Below are 21,216 nucleotides of genomic sequence, written 5' to 3'. Positions count from 1 at the left end.
TTATTTCTTGTATGTATAATTTGATTCAAGAACAGACAATTAAACAAGGAACCCATAAGTCAAAGCAAAAATGGGAAACAGATCTGAATATTAATATTGATGAAACAAATTGGTCAAGACTCTGTCTTGACAGTATGACAAATACAATAAATGTTCAACTTAGATTAGTACAATATAATTTTTTACACCAATTATATATTACACCACAAAAAATAAATAGATTAAATTCAAATCTATCCGATAAATGCTTTCGGTGTAATCAAGAAATTGGTACTTTTTTACATTCTACTTGGTCTTGTTTTAAAATTCAACCCTTTTGGATAAATTTAAGAGTCTTATTGGAACAAATTACTGGAACTCAACTTCCACATAACGCTGTATTATTTCTACTAGGTGATATTGAAGGGATAAAGCCGAAACTTAAATTGAATAAATATCAGAAAAAATTTATAAAAATTGCATTGGCAGTAGCTAAGAAGACTATAGCAGTTACTTGGAAATCTGATTCGTATTTAAGTATGGATCGTTGGAATAATGAAATGGCTAGTTCTATTCCACTCGAAAAAATTACTTATAATTTAAGAAATAAATATGTAACATTTTTGAATATTTGGCGCCCTTATTTACAAAAGATAGGATGGCATATTTAAGTGCTCCGATAAAGATCTTGGTCCCTTGGGGAAAGTAACGAATAATTATACCAAATTTATCTTGAATCCCATGGAGCATGTGGAAACCTTCCAATACCCAGGCGGCTCTTCTTTTTTCTCTTTTCTTTCTTTTTAGGTAGGACTATATATATGGGTGGGGGGGGGAGGGTAGATTTTATCTTTTCATGTATTCTTTTTGAAAACTCAATAAAAATTATATTACAAAAAAAAACATTAGATTCCGGAATGGTTCCAGAAAACTGGAAAATTAGAAACATCGCTCAGCTCTTGAAGAAGGGAGAGAAGCAGAAGAAAGGAACTATGGGCCAACTAGTTTGACCTCAGTGGCTGGGAAGATATTGCAGTTGACTATTAAGGATGAGGTCTCAGTACTTGGAGGCTCATGATAAAATAGGCCGTAGTCAGCATGGCTTCAAGGGAAAATCTTACCTGACAAACCTATTGGAATTCTTTGAAGAAATGACAAGCAGGATAGACGAAGGAGAATCAGAGGATATTACTTACTTGGATATTCAGAAGGCATTTGACAAAGTGTCACACATCAGGCTGTTTAACAAGCTATGAGCCCATGGTATTGCAGGACAGATTCTAGCGTGGATAAACCAGCGGCTGATTGGCAGGAGGCAAAGAGTGGGGATAAAAGGAGCGTTTTCTAGTTGGCCGCTGATGACTAGTGGTGTTCCACACAAGTCTGTGTAGGGACAGATTCTATTTACATTATATGTCAATGATTCGGATGATGGAATTGATGGCTTTGTTGCATAGTTTGCAGACGGTATGAAGATAGGCGCAGGGGCAGGTAGCTCTGAGGAAGCAGAGGGACTACAGAAGGACTTCGTCAGATTATGAGAATGGGCAAAGAAATGGCAGAAGGAAAACAGTGTTGGGAAGAGTATGGTCATGCACTTGGGTAGAAGGAGTGAAAGGGTAGACTATTTTCTAAATGGAGAGAAAATATAAAAAACCTGAGGTGCACAGGGCCTTGTAAGTTTTTGTGCAGGACTTCCTAAAGGTTAATTTGCAGTTTGAGCCTGCAGTAATAAAGCCCAGTGCAATGTTAGCATTCATTTCCAGAGGACTAAAATATAAAAGCAAGATGTAATGCTGAGACTTTATAAAGCACTGGTGAGACCTCACTTGGGAGTACTGTGAGCAGTTTTGGGCCCCTTATCTTAGAAAGGAAGTGCTGAAACTGGAGAGGGTTCAAAGGACAGTCACAAAAATGATTCCAGGATTGAATGGCTTGTCATATGAAGAGTGCTTGATGGCTCTGGGCCTGTATTCACTGGAATTCAGAAGGATGAGGGGTGACCTCATTGAAACCTATCAAATGGTGAAAGGCCTTGACAGAGTGGATGTGGAAAGGATGCATCCTATGGTGGGAGAGTCTAACACCAGAGGACACAGCCTCAGAAGAGAGGTCCAACCTTTTAGAATGGTGATGAGGAGGAATTTTTTTAGCCAGAAAGTGATGCATCTGTGGACTTTGTTACCACAGGCAGCGGTGGAGGCCAAGTCTTTACATATTGAGACGTTCTGGGTGGGGCGTGGTCGACAGCCCGCCCCTGCACTTCTAATGACCAGTACTGTTTATTGTTCGTGTTAAAATGCTTTTGTGGGATTATGGTGGGAAGTTTCATATTCTCACATTTTAGCTTGGGTTATACAGTTATATGCTTGTGTACTTGTGGGTCACCCTAACAGTAACCAGGATGTGTGATTGTCACCTCCTCCGTCGGTGTGAGACTGGTTGGGTTCACTCTCTGGGTCATGGTGCCTGGTCTGTTTTGTGTTTATCACAATAAAATGGTTATTGAGTTAAAGAGCTTCCTCGTCTGTCATTATGGACCAAGTGCTCGCCACAGTATATTTAAGGCAGAGGTTGATAGATTCTTCATTGTTCAGGGCATGAAGGGATACGGGAGAAGGCAGGAGACTGGGGCTGAGAGGAAAATTGGATCAGCCATGATGAAATGGCACAGCAGACTCAATGGGCCAAAAGGCCTAATTCTGCTCCTACGGCTTACAGTCTTATGGAATATATTCTAAGGTAGTGGTCGCCAACGGTCGATTGCGATCGACCGGTCGATCTTTGAGACTTTCCCAGTAGATCCCAAAAACAATGAAAAATAAATAAATACACAAATACTGTTGTAATGTAAGCATTATAAAAATAAGTAATACTAATTAGGATACAGGTGTCCCCCGCTTTTCAGAACGTTCGCTTTACGAAACCTCACTGTTACTAAAGACCTACATTAATTCCCTGTTTTCGCTAAAAGAAGGTGTTTTCACTGTTACAAAAAAAGGCAGCGCACACGCCCCGAGCAGCCGCTCTCCCCCGGATTCGGAACTGCATTCTCGCCGGCATTGTTTAAACACGTGCCTGTGAGCAGCCATTAGCAAGATGAATTCTAAAGTATCAGAAAAGCCTAAAAGAGCTCATAAGGGTGTTAGACAGCGTAAAACTAGACATAATTAAGCGTTTGGATCGTGGTGAACGAAGTAAGGACTAAGTGAGTTTGGCTTGTGGAAGCTGACGAAGATGATGTTGAAGAGGTTTTGGCATCTCATGACCAAGAACTGATAGATGAAGAGCTGATGCAATTGGAAGAGGAAAGTATAACAATTGAAACTGAATGCAGTAGCAAACAGACCGAAAGTGAAGTCGTCCAGGAACTGAATGTGAAGCAACTGCCTGCGATTTTCGCTGCAACGATAAAGTACGACTTTAATTTTGAATGGGTACGTCGGTTTAGGGCATATTTGCAGGATGGTTTGAATGCTTACAAAGAACTGTATGATAGAAAAATGCGCGAGGCTAAGCAGTCAAGCAAGCCTTCCACATCAGCCACAGCAGACGACGAACCTCGACCTTTGACATTGAGGCAGGCAGTCATAGAAAATGACCTGCTTCCCTGATGGAAACAGACGACACCCCAGTGTCCCACCACCCTAACCCCCGAGCCGCGGACAGATACCAATCCGCGAAGAATGCAGCAGTAGCCGGGAGGCACACAGCACATCTTTAAGAAAAAAAGCCGAAATAAACAAGCTAATTAATTAGGTGCCGCCCGGCACGTAAATGTGGGCCTAGATCAGAGGAGATGATGTTACTGTTATTTTAGGTTTTATGTGTTATTTGGCACGATTTGGTAGGTTATTTTTGGGTCTGCGAACACTCACAAATTTTTCCCATATAAATTAAGGGTAATTGCTTCTTCGCTTTACGACATTCCAGCTTACGAACTGTTTCATAAGAACGCTCTACCTTCGGATGGCGAGGGACACCTGTAATGATAATATAGCAATACTCCAACTACTGAAAGCTGTTTGTAAAGAGGGATTGTTCCTGGGTTGCGGGGCTTTAGTTCCATTCTTTCTGCGCAGTGCGCATGTGTGTAGCTCCCTAACCATGCACCGTGGGAGAAAAGACCGGAAGCAAAACCCCGCAACCCGGAAGCAACCCCTCTTTACAGACAGCTTTCCATAGCCGCGTAGCGGGAGTATTGCTATATTAACATTATCCTAATTTGTATCAACTTATCTTTATAATGTTCACACTACAACACTTCTCCCCCTTTAGATTCCAACATTCCCCAAATGTAAATAACTGGGAAACGAAAAACAGTGGTGCCATTATCTTGAGTATCTCTGAAACTTATACTAGTGTCTCAGTAACAGTTTACCAATACAAAACACCTGAAAAACGTGGCAGATTCAACTTTCAGTCCAACAAAGGGAACTGTCCATTCAAATATTCAGTCTGTCAGGAGGTTTGCGAGGGCGCTGTGCTGCAACAGATGAAAATTATGAAATCTAAGTACAGGAGCTGTCTTACTGACAGACACCTCACAGACTGTCTCAGACTGGCTGTGTATAGTTATGAGCCAAATTTCAGGGAACTAGCAGAAAGTATTCAGCCCCAGTCATCACACTGAGTGCAACAGTCAATTTTTATTCATTTATTATTCGTGTTGAAATAAAATTAAATATTGAAATATAGAATTAAAGGTGTTGTAATGTGAGCATTATAAAAATAATTAATACTAATTAAGATAATGGTAATATAGCAATACTCCAGCTACTGAAAGCTGTTTGTAAAGAAAGATTGTTTCCGGGTTTTACTTCGGGTCTTTTCTGCCCATGCACATGCGTGTGACTAAACGATTTAGTAGGTCAATCTTGCCTTTCACTAAGACCGAGATAGGGGATCTTGGGCTTAAAAAGGTTGGCGACCACTACTCTAAGGGACCAGATATGTAAGTATTTGGATAGACATGGACAGATTAAGGATAATCAGCTTGGTTTTGTGCATGGTAGGTTGTGTCTAACCAATCTTAAAGAGTTTTTCGAGGAAGTTTCCAGGAAATTGGATGAAGGCAAGGCAGTGGATGTTGTCTACATGGACTTTAGTAAGGCATTTGACCAGGTACCACATGGGAGGCTGGTCAAAAAGGTTCAGTCACTCAGCATTCAGGATGAGGTAGTACATTGGATTAGACATTGGCTTCGTGGGAGAAGACAGAGAGTGATAGTAGAAGGTTGTTTCGGTGACTGGAAGCCTGTGACTAGTGGTGTTACACAGAGATCGGTTGTGAGTCCTTTGTTGTTTGTCATCTGTATCAATGATCTGGATGATAATGACGTCAAGGTTAGGGGTGTAGTGGACAGTGAGGAAGGCTATCAAGGCTTGCAGAGAGACCTACATCAACTGGAAAAATGGGCTGGAAAATGGCAGATGGAATTTAATGCAGACAAGTGTGAGGCTTTGCACTTCGGTAGGCCCATCCAGGGTGGGTCTTACAGTGAATGATGGGGCATTGAGGAGTGTGGTAGAACAGGGATCTGGGAACACAGGCCCATAATTCGTTGAAAGTGGCTTCACAGGTAGATAGGATCGTAAAGAAAGCTTTCAGCACATTGCCCTTCATAAATCAATGTACTGAGTACAGGAGATGGGATATTATATTGAAGTTGTATAAGACATTGGTGAAACCTAATTTGGAGTATTGTGTGCAGTTCTGGTCACCAACCTACAGGAAAGATGTAAACAAGGTTGAAAGAGTACAGAAAAAATTTACAAGGATGTTGTCGGGTCTAGAGGACCTGAGTTGTAAAGATCAATTGAATATGCTGGGACTGTATTCGATAGAACATGGAAGATTGAGAGGATATTTGATAGAGGTTTTCAAAATTATGAGGGGTATAGATAGGCAAATGCAAGCAGGCTTTTTGCACTGAGGTTGGGTGGGATGACAAACCAGAGGTCATGGCTTAAGGGTGAAAGGTGAGAAGTTTAAGGGGAACATGAGGGGAAACTTCTTCATTCAGAGGGTCATGAGAATGTAGAACAAGCTGCCAGCACAAGTGGTTCATGCGAGCTCGATTTCAACTTTTAAAGAGAAATTTGGATGGGTACATGGACAGTAGGGGTATGGAGGGCTATGGTTGTCGTGTAAGACAAAGGGAGTAGGCAGTCTAAATGGTTTCGGCATGGACTAGAGGAATTGAAGGGTCTTTTTCTGTGTTGTACTTCTCGATGACTCTATATACATTTAAATATATTAGGAATTTGGTTGGCATGCCATGTGACAAAGAACAACATTCCACAATTACAAGAATAAAGAATTACATAAAAAATACATTTAAAGGTTAAAGCACAATATGGAATAAAATGTGCATAAATACTGTTATTTATTTACAGTGTAAACACATTGATCCTATAGGGAATGATGTATGGTCTTACCAGATTGTTGACTACCATTGCAAAGTGTACTCGAAGTACAGTACTAAAAGTACTCAAAGTTCAATTTCAAACTGAATTTATCAAACTATGTATATGCTACCATATACATTGGATTCCGCTTAATTGAAACACATTGGACCAGAACATTTTGGCCTAACACCAAAATTTCATGGAAATAGTTTAAATAAGACAAACTACCATTTAACTGAGTAACAAATTACATATTTAGATAAAATAAAAAAAACAATCTAGAACACTACCAATATAACTACAATACTATAAAACTTACGTTCCTAAGGGATATGGGGAGAAGGAAGGAGTTTGGGACTGAGAGGGAAAATGGATCAGCCATGATGAAATGGCGGAGCTCACTCGACGGGCTAACTGGCCTAATGCTGCTCTTTTCTCTTATAGTCTAATCGTTTTTGATAAAGGGATTCATACAGCATACACTTCTGTGTTATTTTGATTGAGTGCAAATGAACAAAATCAGCCCAGACATCTAGAACAGATTATGGACTGCCTTCATTGCCTTCCAGCATGAAGTAGTGTCAAAAAAATTGCTTTTTAATTCAGTCGGTCGGCCCAAATGAGTAACATAACACGAGCATGCACAATTAATGCTATTTAAAACCTGCTCACTCTAAGCACAGAGTAGTGTCTAACAGCCACACAAATGCACACAACTGACACTAGTTAGAAACCGTTTGGCAAGTCTCCTGTCCCAATTAATCGATAGTGTCCCAAATAAACAAAGGAAACCCCAGCTATTTTCTCAATTTGTTTTTGTCCTTTAAGAGTTGTACCAAACAAGCAGCTTCCCTGATTAACCAATGGCCCAATTAACCGGAATCTACTGTACCTTGAAATTCATTTTCTTGCAAGCACTCACAGGAAAAAAAGAAATACAATCGAATTCTACAAAACTATACATAAAGACTGACAAACATCTAAACCAAAAACGAGACGAAATGTACAAATAAAAATAATACTTGGAACATGAGTTGTAAAAAGTCCTTGAAAGTGATAATCATTTCAGAATAGTGGCGATTGAAGTTCTCCACACAGGTTCAGGACCCTGATGGTTGTAGGGTAATAACTGCTCAAGACCTAGTGCTATGAGGCCTAAGGCTTCTGTACCTCCTGCCGGATGGTAGTAGTGAGAAGAGGGTATGGCGTGGTAGGGGGTCTCTGATGAAGAATGCTGCTCTGTTGTGGCAGCGCTCCATGAAAATGTACTCAGTGGTGGAGAGAGATTCACCTGTGCTGGACTGTGCAGTATACTCCGCTTCCTATAGCCTTTTCTGTTCTTGGGCATTGGTATTTCCATACCAGGGTATGATGCAACCAACTAAAATGCTCTCCAATACAAAGGTTTGTTAAAGTTGTTGATAACATACCAAGTCCATGCAAACCTTTAAGAAAATAGAGGCACTATCATGCTTCTCTATGATGACACTTGCTGCTGGTCCCAGGACAGGTGGTCTGATATGTTGATACCAAGTTGTTTAAAGCTACTGACCCTATCTATCTCTGTCCCCCTAATGTGGACTGGATCATAGATCCCTTAGCTCATCCTCCAAACGCTAGTCCTCAACTGGGATTATTCTCCACTGGTTCCACCCTACTTCGTTCTTCACAAATACTTTATACGATTCCCAGATCCAAATATTTTCTTTCTTTTCCAATCTTTTTTATTAATTTTCAAAATGATAAACATAACAACACGGGTGTGTTTAAACTAAGTAGTGGGTGGGAGGGGACGAACTGGAAACATAAGGATGGAGATAAAGGGAAAGTGAGAATAAGAAAAGTTAAGAATGACAGCAGAATCAACAGAGCAGAAAGCTCAGGAAGGGATCGTACTGTATGGCCAAGTGAAATAGGAATTGATATGGGAGGTGAGGGGAGTAATGAATTAAAAGTATTGTACATGAATGCACAGAGTATAAGAAATAAAGTGGATGAGCTTCAGGCACAGTTGGAAATTGGTAAGTATGATGTCGTGGGAATAGCAGAGACATGGCTTCAAGTGGACAGGGCCTGGGAAATAAATATTCAAGGATATACGTCCTATCGAAAGGACAGACTGATAGGCAGGGGGGTGGGGTGGCTCTGTTGGTGAGGAATGATATTCAGTCCCTTGCGAGGGGGGACATAGAATCAGGAGACGCAGAGTCAGTATGGATAGAACTGAGAAATTCTAAAGGTAGAAAGACCCTAATGGGAGTTATCTGCAGGTCCCCAAACAGTAGTCTGGATGTAGGGTGTAAGTTGAATCAAGAGTTAAAATTGGCATGTCGCAAAGGTAACGCTACAGTTGTTATGGGGGACTTCAACATGCAGGTAGACTGGAGGAATCAGGTTGGTACTGGACCCCAAGAAAGGGAGTTTGTGGAGTCCCTCCGAGATGGATTCTTAGAACAGCTTGTACTGGAGCCTACCAGAGAGAATGCAATTCTAGATTGAGTGTTGTGCAATGAACCGGATTTGATCAGGGACCTTGAGGTAAAGGAGCCATTAGGAGGTAGTGACCATAATATGATAAGTTTCAATCTACAATTTGACAGGGAGAAGGGAAACTCGGAAGTGTCAATATTATAGTTGAGCAAAGGGAACTATGGTGCTATGAGGGAGGAGCTGGCCAAAGTTCAATGGAACAATACCCTAGCAGGGATGATAGTGGAACAGCAATGTCAAGTGTTTCTGGGAATAATGCGGAAGGTGCAGGATCAGTTCGTTCCAAAGAGGAAGAAAGATCCTAAGCGGAGTAAGGGGAGGCCGTGGCTGACAAGGGAAGTAATGGACAGTATAAAAATAAAAGAGAAGTATAACATACCAAAGGCGAGTGGGAAGCCGGAGGATTGGGAAACTTTTAAAAAGCAACAGAAGGTAACTAAAAAGGCAATACGCGGAGAAAAAATGAGGTACGAAGGTAAACTAGCCAAGAATATAAAGGAGGATAGTAAAAGCTTCTTTAGGCATATGAAAAGGAAAAAAATAGTTAAGACCAAAATTGGGCCCTTGAAGACAGAAACGGGTGAATTTATTATGGGGAACAAGGAAAAGGCAGACGAGTTGAACAGGTACTTTGGATCAGTCTTCACTAGGGAAGACACAAACAATCTCCCAGATGTAATAGTGGCCAAATGACCTAGGGTAATGGATGAATTGAAGGAAATTTATATTAGGCAGGAAATGGTGTTGGATAGGTTGTTGGGTCTGAAGGCTGTTAAGTCCCTGGGACCTGATGGTCTGCATCCCAGGGTACTTAAGGAGGTGGCTTTAGAAATCGTGGGCGCATTGGTAATCATTTTCCAATGTTCTATAGATTCAGGATCAGTTCCTGTGGATTGGAGGGTGGCTAATGTTGTCCCTCTCTTCAAGAAGGGAGGAAGAGAGAAAACAGGGAATTATAGACCGGTTAGCTTAACGTCGGTGGTGGGAAAGATGCTGGAGTCAATTATAAAAGATGAAATTACGGCACATCTGGATAGCAGTAACAGGATCGGTCCGAGTCAGCATGGATTTACGAAGGGGAAATCGTGCTTGACTAATCTTCTGGAATTTTTTGAGGATGTAAATATGAAAATGGACAAGGGAGAGCCAGTGGATGTAGTGTACCTGGACTTTCAGAAAGCCTTTGATTAAGTCCCACATAGGAGATTAGTGGGCAAAATTAGGGCACATGGTATTGGGGGCAGAGTACTGACATGGATTGAAATTTGGCTGGCTGACAGAAAACAAAGAGTAGTGATTAACGGGTCCCTTTCGGAATGGCAGGCAGTGACCAGTGGGGTAGGCAGGGTTCAGTGCTGGGACCGCAGCTGTTTACAATATATATTAATGATTTAGATGAGGGAATTAAAAGTAACATTAGCAAATTTGCCGATGACACAAAGCTGGGTGGCAGTGTGAAATGTGAGGAGGATGTTATGAGAATGCAGGGTGACTTGGACAGGCTGGGTGAGTGGACAGATGCATGGCAGATACAGTTTAATGTGGATAAATGCGAGGTTATCCACTTTGGCGGTAAGAACGGGAAGGCAGGTTATTACCTAAATGGAGTCAAGTTAGGAGAAGGGGAAGCACAACGAGATCTAGGTGTTCTTGTACATCAGTCACCGAAAGCAAGCATGCAGGTACAGCAGGCAGTGGAGAAAGCTCATGGCATGCTGGCCTTCATAACAAGGGGAATTGAGTATAAGAGCAAAGAGGTCCTTCTGCAGCTGTACAGGGCCCTGGTGAGACCACACCTGGAGTACTGTGTGCAGTTTTGGTCTCCAAATTTGAGTAAGGACATTCTTATTGAGGAAGTGCAGTGTAGGTTCATAAGGTTAATTCCCGGGATGGCGAGACTGTCATATGTTGAAAGATTGGAGCCACTGGGCTTGTATACTCTAGAATTTAGAATGCTGAGAGGGGAGCTTATTGAAACATATAAGATTATAAAGGGATTGGACATGCTGGAGGCAGGAAGCATGTTCCCGCTGATGGGTGAGTCCAGAACCAGAGGCCACAGTTTAAGAATAAGGGGTAGGCCATTGAGAACGGAGTTCAGGAAAAACCTTTTCACCAAGAGAGTGGTGGATATATGGAATGCTCTGCCCCAGAAGGCTGTGGAGGCCAAGTCTCTGGATGCTTTCAAGAAAGAGATGGATAGAGCTCTTAAAGATAGCGGAATCAAAGGTTATGGGGATAAGGCAGGAACTGGATACTGACTGTGGATGATCAGCCATGATCACAGTGAATGGCGGTGCTAGCTCGAAGGGCTGAATGGGCTACTCTTGCACCTATTGTGTATTGTCTAACAACAATATTAATGAAGAGAGATTGGGATTACATTATTAATAACTGACATTGCAAATATAGCATAGGTAATAATACAGATGTATAAAGTTTCCCAAACTCTAAATATAATTAAACATGGTAGAGAAAAAATCTTTTTAAAAACCCCCAAATTAGAAAAGAAAAAAAAAAGACATATTAATTAAACTAAGCGATATTAACCTAAACTAAATAAAACTTAAAAAACTATAGAGAAAAAAAAGACAGGCTAACATATGACATTGGATACAATCATTAATGTCGTTAACCCCACTCCTCTATCCGTGTATTTTAAGTTTTAAAAAAAGGATTCGAAAAGGTCAAACTACATCATATGGAAAGGTTGAATAAATAGTTTCCAAGTTTCTTCAAATTTAATCGAAGGGTCGGAGGTGCCACTTCTAGTTTTCTCTAAACTTAAACAAGATATAGTTTGAGAAAACCATTGAAATGTAGTAGGGGGATTGACCGCTTTCCAGTTCAATGAGATAAATTTTCTAGCCATTAATGTTAAAAAAGCAATCATCCGACAGGCTGAAGGGGATAAGTAACTATCTTCCGTCATTGGTAACCCAAAAATTGCAGTAACAGGGCGTGGTTGTAAATTAATACGCAAAACAGTAGAAATAATATCAAAATATTTTTCTAATATTTATGCAAGAAAGGGCAAGACCAAAACATATGAGTCAAAGAAGCAACTTCAGAATGGCATCTATCACAAATTGGGCTTATATATGAATAGAAATGAGCTAATTTGTCTTTAGACATATGTGCCTTATGCACCACCTTAAATTGTATCCATGTATGTTTAGCACATAAAGAGGACATGTTAACTAATTGCAAAATTTTTTCCCATTTTTCTATAGGTAAATGAAGTTGGAGTTCTCTTTCCCATTCAATCTTAATTTTATCAGATATACCTGAATTTGTTTTCATAATCAAATCATAAATGAATGCTATTAAACCCTTCTGAAAAGGATTTAAACTTAGAATTTTTTCCGTAATATCAATTGGATGTGAAGTTGGAAATGTGGGTAAATTAATATTTTAAAAGTTTCTAATTCGTAAATATCTGAAAAAGTGAGATCTAGACAAATTATATTTATTAGATAACTGTTCAAGAGACATGAAACAGTTATCCAAAAATAAATCATGAAAGCTTAGTAAACCCTTCATTTTCCATACCGAAAAAGCTTGATCTATAATAGAAGGTTGAAAGAAAAAATTAGACGTAACAGGGCTTGATAAAATAAATTCGGTCAAGCCAAATAATTTACGAAATTGAAACCATATTCGTATTGTATGTTTAATTATTGGATTAACCATTTATTTATTTAATTTAGAAATAACAAATGGTAAAGAAGTCCCTAAAATGGGAGTCAAAGAAAACCCTTGTATAGATTTACATTCCAGGTTTACCCATTGTGGGCATCCAAATCTTGTGTCCAAAATATTAAATATCGGATATTAATTGCCCAATAGTAAAATCTAAAATTTGGTAAAGCCAAACTACCATCCTTTTTAGACTTCTGTAAATATTTTTTTTAATCTAGGATTTTTGTTCTGCCATATTTATGAAGAGATTTTAGAATCTAAAGTATCAAAAAAGGACTTAGAAATAAAAATTGGTAATGCTTGAAACAAGTATGAAAATTCTTGTAGGAGAATCATCTTAATAGCATTAGTTCGACCAAGCATTGATAGAAACAATGTGGATCATTCAATAAAAATTTGATTAATTTGATCAATTAAAGGTAAAGAATTATGCTTAAATAAATCCTTATGTTTCTTAGTAATTTTAACACCCAGATAAGTAAAATAATCATTAACCAGTCTGAATGGTGAACATCTATAAATTGGAACTTACATATTTAAAGGGAAGAGTTCACTCTTATTAAGGTTCAATTTATAGCCCGAAAAATTACTGAACTTACCAAGCAAGGATAGTAGCGCCGGAATAGATTTTTCAGGGTTAGAAATATATAGTAATAAATCATCAGCGTATAGTGATAACTTATGTGTTTCATTCCCACGGGTGATACCAACTATATTAGTTGATTCACGAATAGCAATGGCCAAAGGTTCCAAAGCAATATCAAATAGCAATGGACTAAGAAGACAACCTTGCCTGGTGCCGCGAAACAACTGAAAAAAGGGAGATCTTTGATTATTGGTAAATACCGACGCTGAAGGAGTAAGGTATATTAATTTAATCCAAGATATAAATTCGGACTAAAATTAAATTTTTCAAGTACACCAAATGAATATGTCCATTCAACCCCGTCAAACGCTTTCTCAGCATCTAGTGAAATGACACATTCAGGAGCTCTAGATAAAGGAGTATAAACAATATTCATTTATCTCCTAATATTAAAAAAAATAACGATTTTAATAAATCCCGTCTGATCAACAGAAATAATTTGAGGCAATACTTTTTCCAATCTGGTCGCTAATTTTAGAAAAAATCTTGGAATCTACATTCAACAAAGATATAGGCCCATATGATGCACATTCAGTGGGATCTTTATCTTTCTAAAGAATTAAGGAAATAGAAGCACCATAAAAGGACTGTGGTAATTTACCTATAGATAATGCATCCTTAAAAATTCTATACAGCCAAGGTAAAAGAATATTAGAAAAGTATTTGAAAAATTCTACTGTGAAACCGTCTGGACCAGGTGCTTTACCTGAATTCATCGAAAAAAATAGCAATTTTAATTTCATCTTCAGTAATGGGAGTTTCTAATATTAAACGTTCATCAGATGATAATTTTGGAAAATTCATTTCCTCAAAAATAAGATCATCGGAAGATTCTGATTGGTATAGTGAAATATAGAATTCTTGAAAGGATTTATTTATCTCATCATGATCAATGGTCAGGGTACCATCACTTTACGAATCTTAAGAATCTGGCATTTAACCAAAGCAGTTTTCAGTTGATTAGCCAATAATTTACCAGATTTATCACCGTACATACAGAACTGACTCCTAGTTTTACTTAACTGATTTTTGATCGAGGATGTTAGTAATAAGCTATGCTCCATTTAAAGCTCAACTCTCTTTTTATAAAGCTCCTTACTACAAGCAATAGAATATTCCTTGTCAATTTCATTGATCTTATGGTGGTTGGAAATTGCGATGGAGTCATACTTACAGTCAATAATAAATGGAATTAAATGAGAGTCAATAAAGAAATAGTCAATTCTAGAGTACTTATGATTATACATGAGAAAAGAATGAAAACTCTTTATCCTTAGGGTGTAAAAATCTCCAAATTTCTACAATTCCTGTATCAACCATAAAAGAATTGATAGAAGTAGCAGATTTATTTGGAAGTGTCTGATTAGAAACTGATCTATCCATCAAAGGATTTAAACAACAGTTAAAATCTCCACCCATTATCAGCATATAATCATTTAAATTAGGAAGAGCTGTAAACAAGTACTTAAAAAATTCAGGATGATCAATATTTGGAGCATAAACACTCACCATAACAACCATTTTATTAAAAAGTAAACCGGTAATTAACAGTAATCTACCATTTGGGTCTGAAATAGTTTCATAATGAATAAATGATACTGAAGAATCTATGAAAATGGAAACTCCTTTCACTTTGGCGCTCGAGTTCGAATATTGTTGACCCCGCCAAATCCTAAAAAACTGCTGATTATCCTCTCTCTCCACATGAGTTTCTTGTGCAAAAATAATGTGAGCGTTCATTCTGTGGAATACATTGAAAAAAAATTTCCGTTTAATCGGGTGGTTTAAACCGTTTGTATTCCACAAAACAAAGTTAATAATCTTGTGCATATTACTAAAGTTAACTATTTGGTATGTAAAGGGTTAACCAGAGCACAAACTCATGACTCCGGAAGAGGAATTAATGGTTTGAAGAGGAACTGGAAGTTACGACATTTCAGACATATTTGTAGTTCCAAGTTAGCCCCTTTGAAAAAACTAGACTGAAAATAGGAAGACCCCCACCCGCCACCCATAAAGACCCAGAAAAAAAGGCAAAGAGAAGCCAAAAAGCAATCTAACACTAAATCTAACCCCATCTTTCTAAAAGGCAGCCCAAAAGATATATATTTATATTAAAAAACGAAAAAAATTAATCTAAGTAAATGAAAGCTACAGTTATTCAAAGCATAGGACAAAATATCATCTTATTAGTATTTTTAGAAAAAAAACAAGCGTCAATTAATATTGTTAGTACTTTTCAAATCGAAACAATAAGAAAATGACGCAACTAGAAAAAACAACGTAGGAGAAGAAAGGCATAAACGCCATCTTGAAATGTAAAGAAACAAAAAGAACCAAATATATCCCCAAACCTTTCAAAAACAAAATTAAGCCCCAAGTCTTCTACTTAATTACCTTCAAAAGCAGAGAAAGTAAGAATAAAAATAGAAATTAAAGAAAAACGGACAGAATCATTAAGAAAAAAAAACTTTAATCGAAAAGTATATAACAAAAAAAACCTACACTACAGACCAAGAACCTAAGCCCTCCAATTATCAAAGATCCAAATCTGTAAATCTATTACTAACAAAAAAATCCAATAGGAACAAAAATGAAAAAAGCAGTAGAATAATTAGATCTTAGGACACAAATCCAGATCAAGAAATTTTTGAGCTTCGATCGGGGATTTAAAGAGACGGTGGGAATTATTGGGAAGGACAACTCTCAGATGAGCTGGGTAAAGGAGAGCTGGTTTGAAACCTTTTTGAAAAAATTCTGAAGACATTGGTTTAAAAGCCATCCGTTCCCTTAAAACTTCGGGACTGAAATCCTCAACCAAACGAAATCGGAAACTTTGAAATTCAATCATTCCTCTTCTTTGAGCAGCTCATATCAGACGATCCTTGACGTGAATGTAATGAAACCCAAAAATAACAACTCTTGGTTTAGAACCTATGGTTGGTTTGGCGAAAGGAATACGGTGGGCCCGGTCAATTAATGGAGGGGTATCCAAAACTTCCGGTCCAAACATGTCCATTAAGAATTGCGAGAAGAATTTAACCGGATCCCCCTCCTCAATGGTCTTCGGTAAGTCCAATTATCTGCAAATTCTATCTCCGGGAGTGATTTTCAAGGTCGATAATCTTGGATTTATAACGTTCCAACATTTGAGATGTTGAAGATAAATTTTGCTCCAAGGTTTCAATCTTTCGATCTCTTCGCCATGCAGCTTCATCGAGTTCTGAGATTCTTGTTTGTTGTTGTTCAAATTCGCATCTAAGCAACCTAAGATTATCTTCAACCGTCTTTAAAACTCCTTCAGTCACTGAAATTCTGTGGTTAAATTTTTCATCTTGACAGTTGAATTTTTCATCCAGAAGGTTCGAAATTGTGTCTAAAGTTAATGGGATATCCGTAGATGATTTAGGGTCTCCATTTTTTCTTTCCTTGCCATCAGAATCTTTGCTGTTTTTAACGTCTCTTCGTCTTAGAGTTGCCATTTCCAACAACTTAAAATCAAAGTTCAAAAAAAAGGTATATAAACCCGTGAGCATAGGTTTAAACAAAATGAATAAGGGTGGTTACGGGTTAAAAAGAAGTAAAGGGAATGGAGCAAAGCCAAAGTATACCTTCCGCCATGAACGCCTCCTAGAAAGTCCCAGATCCAAACATTTTCAACTTATATTAAATGACAGACTGGCTTTTGAACATCCAATGGGGCAGCAAAGGTTCACTTATTATCAGGGTACACAACTCTGAAATTGTTCTTCTGAGGGCAGCCATGAAACCAAGAAAGAAAGGCAGCACGATCATCAACCCCAAATCCCACTATGTAACTTGTCCAGTGGCCAAAATTTGTACGTTATCCAAATGCTGAATTTACAACACCGAACAGATTTTTTGTGCCAGTGCCTCATCTTTCAAGACTCTTTATCAGAAGGAATTTGTTCACAGTCATTCTACTTCGACATCAAAAGCACCTCATGTTTTCAGCTGGAGGTCAGTTACCATGGCAAGAAAACCTGCCCCAAGACTGTATCAGTGAAGTGTCTATCTGTTGTCACATGCATTTCAAGATATGCCAAGTGATCACTATTACCGAAGGGAAGTCTGTCAGCTCCCACGATTAACATTCCTCTGCCCATCCTGATTCCTGTAATGATTCCATTCCATTCACCCAGTTTCTCCATCAATGGAAAACAATAAGGACAGTGGTTACCTCTCATCCATTCTCTTCTCCTCACCTCCCTATGGTTCCCCACTTCCTTCCCTTTCTTCCATGATTCACTGTCCTCTCCTATTAGATTCCTCTTCTTCAGCCCTTTATCTCTTCCACCTACCCCTCCCAGCTTCTCACTTATCTCCCCCTCAACTAGTCTCACTCATCACCTCAAACAAGAGGAATTCTGCAGATGCTGGAAATTCAAGCAACACACATCAAAGTTGCTGCTGAACGCAGCAGGCCAGGCAGCATCTCTAGGAAGAAGTACAGTTGATGTTTCGGGCCAAAACGTCGACTGTACCTCTTCCTAGAGATGCTGCCTGGCCTGCTGCGTTCACCAACAACTTTGATGTGTGTTGCTCACTCATCAACTGCCAGCTTGTATTCTTTCCCCCTTTCAACTTTCTTATTCTGGCTTCTGTTCTTCATTTGCAGACCCTGTTCAACCATACATTGCCCTCCTTAGATGCAGCCTGACTCACTGACTTCCTCCAAACTTTTGCTTTCTTGTGGCAATGCTTCATGTAAATGCACTCATTAGTGGGGAGAGATTTACATGTGATGGGATTTGGCTGTCTGAATCATTTTATCTGGCCTTTTACCAGCTGTTTTCAAGGATTAGAATTAAGCAATGATACCGTATATGCTCACAGGGCTACAAAGTTCTTAAAGGATTCAATAGAAGATATATGAAATACTTTCCATTCCCCTTTCAACTCCATTTTTTCAATTAATGCATTAGACCATAAGACATAGGAACAGAATTAGGCCTTTCAGCCCATCGAGTCTGCTCTGCAATTCCATCATGACTGATCCCAGATCCCACCCAACCCAATACACCTGCTTTCTCACCATAACCTTTGCTGCCCTACCCAACCAGGAAACCACAGGCTTACATCCACTGCATTCCACAGATTCACTACTCTCTGGTTAAAACACAATTCCTCCTTACCTCTGTTCTAAAGGGTCACCACTCAACTTTGAGTTGTGCCCTCTAGTTCTGGACACACCCACCATAGCAAACATCCTCCCCACACCCATCCTATCTCGTCCTTTCAACATTCGGAGGGTTTCAATGAGATCCCCCAGCATTCTTCTAAATTCCAATGAGCACAGGCCTAAAGCTGACAAATGCTCCTCATATGTTAACCCCTTCATTCCCAGAATCATCCTTGTGATCCTCCTCTCCAGTGACAACATATCCTTTCTGAGATATGGGGCCCAAACCTTTTGACAATACTCCAAATGTGGCCAGACTAGTATCCTATAAAGCTTCAGCATTATCTCCTTGTTTTCTTATTCTCTTCCCCTTGAACTGAATGCCAATTTTGTATTTGCCTCCTTTACCACAGACTCAACATGTAAATTAACCTTCTGGATGTTTTGCACAAGGACTCCTAAGTCCCTTTGCACCACTGATGTCTGAATTTTATCCCACATTTAGATAATAGTCTGCACTATTGTTCCTTTTACCAAAATGCATTATCATACATTTCCCAACACTATGTTCACTGCCTCCTGCCTGTCAACCATTTCTCTACCCATACCAGTATCTTTCCTGTAACGCCATAGGATTTTAACTTGTTAAGCAGCCTCATGAGTGGCACCTTATCAAATGCCTTCTGAAAATCCAAGCAAATGACATCCACTACCTCTCCATTGTCCACTCTGCTTGTAACTTCCTCGAAGAACTCTAACAAATTCATCAGGCAAGACTTCTCTTTACAGAAACCATGCTGACTTTGACATTTTATCATTAGTCTGCAAGTACCCTGAAACTTCATCCTTAATAATAGACTACAACATTTCTGCACCACTGAGGTTAGTTTAACTAGCCTATAATTTCCTTTCTTTTGCCTTCCTCCCTTCTTAAAGCGTGAAGTGACATTTGTAATCTTCCACTTCTTCGGGACCATGCCAGAATCAAGTGATTCTTGAAAGATGAAGACCAATGTATCCCTTATCTCTTTTACAACCTCTCTCAGGACTCTGGGATGTAGTTTTACTGGTCCAGGTGACTTATCCACCTTAAGACCTTTGAGTTTGCCTAGCATTTTTCCTTTGCAATAGCAATGGCACTCACTCCTGCTCCCTGACATTCAGAGACATCTGGCAAACTGCTAGTATCTTCCACAGCGAAAACAGATGCAAAGTACCCATTAAGCTCATCTGCTATTTCTTTGTCCTCCATTACTACCTCACCAGCATTATTTTCCAGTGACCCAATATCAGCTCTCACCTTTTTACTCTTTATAAAGCTGAAGAACTTTTGGTATCCTGCTTTATTAGCTAGTTTGCCTTCATATTTCATCTTTTCCCTTCTTTGGCTTTTTTAGTTGCCTTTTGTTGGACTTTAAAAACTTCTCATTGATTCCACTTCTCACTCACTTTTACTACATTATATGCCCTTTCCTTGGTTTTTATGCAATCCTTAACCTCCCTTATCAGCCACGGTTACCTACCCCTGCTATTTGAGAACAACCTCTTCTGTGGGACACATCTGTCCTGCGCCTTGTCAACTGTTCCCAGAAATTTCAACCACCTCTGCTCTGCCGTCATCTCTACCAGTATCCCCTCCAATCCACCTGGGCAAGGTCTTCTCTCATGCCTCTTTAATTCCTTTATTCCACTGCCACACTGATACAACTAACTATTGCTTCTCCCTCTCAAATTGCAGTGTGAATTCAATTGTATTATGACCACTACTACATCTCAAAATGGAGTACTTATTGTTGAGGGGGATGGTCACAGGGGTGCTCTCCACTATCAGACCTTTTCCCTTCTCTCCCTTGACAGTCACCCATTTATCTGTCTCCTGGAGCCTTCGAGTGACTACTTCCCTGTATCACTACTTCACTTTCCCTAACTAGACGAAGCTCATCAAGTTGTAGCTCCAGTTCCCTACATGGTCTCCAAGGAGCTGCATCTCAATGCACCTGGTGCAGATGTGGCCATCAGGGAGACTGGAAGTCTCCTCAAAATCCCACATCTGACACCCAGAACAGAACACCAGCCCTGCAGACATACCCCCTATTCATTCAAGAGTTAAATAAGAAAAAGAAATAAGAAATAAACTTATCTACTTATCTCACTGCTGCGTGTTCTTGCCAAAGCCTGTTGAGCCAAAGCCTTATCACTCTGACTCAGACCAGTCCCACAGTGACTGCTTCGCTAGATGGTATCTCTCTTTTATGGAGACTGGGTTTGTCAAGCTCCACTCTAGACCTGCCCAGGAACGCTTCCACTGCGTCTGCACTGCTGTCCAATCAAAGACTCCCACTAAAAACTAGCTGCTTTTTCAAGCTCCACTCTGGACCTGCGCGGGAATACCTCTACTGCGTCTGCACCGCTGTCCAATCAAAGACTCCCGCTGAAAAGTGGCCGCTTTTCTAAGCTCCACTGTAGACCTGCGCGGGAATGCTTCCAGTACGTCTGCACTGCTGCCCAATCTCAAACTCCTTCACACTACAGTCCTCCACTAGTTGAGATCGACCGCGGATGTGGCATCCTAGCTAAACCCATACAAAAACCAGTATGCATACCAGGGTAGTACAATATGTAGAGCAAGCTGTTGTCCATGCAGCAGGCTCCCCCTCTCTATGTAGCTGATGAATCCAAAGGAACGGCAGAGACCGATACAGTTTGGCACCAGCATTATTGTAGTTGTCGCCAGTTAGCGTTGAACTTAACATAGGACTACCTTCAGAACTCCAGCTCCGGATTTTTCCTCGGGGTTTACTCCCAAAGCCTTCCTTGTGAATGGGTATAGCCGTAAGGCAGCGGA

The 21,216-nt window shown here is 39.6% G+C and overlaps 1 protein-coding gene across 4 annotated transcripts in view; it reads right to left on the bottom strand.

The window, feature by feature from the left end:
• The window catches only part of LOC140186944 (uncharacterized), a 132,940-nt gene that overhangs the window by 106,526 nt on the left and 5,198 nt on the right, over positions 1–21,216 (bottom strand). Inside the window, exon 1 of one of the 4 annotated variants that reach the window (XM_072241757.1) lies at positions 14,738–14,765. The exons of the other annotated variants lie outside the window; for them this stretch is intronic. The gene's annotated coding sequence lies outside the window, so the exon portion shown is untranslated. Of the gene's footprint in view, positions 1–14,737; positions 14,766–21,216 lie in introns of those variants that run through there. 4 annotated transcript variants of the gene reach the window in all.

The sequence above is a fragment of the Mobula birostris genome, chromosome 23 (genome assembly GCF_030028105.1).
Source record: "Mobula birostris isolate sMobBir1 chromosome 23, sMobBir1.hap1, whole genome shotgun sequence".
Lineage (NCBI taxonomy): Eukaryota > Metazoa > Chordata > Chondrichthyes > Myliobatiformes > Myliobatidae > Mobula > Mobula birostris.
This window is presented reverse-complemented; position numbering and strand designations above follow the sequence as displayed.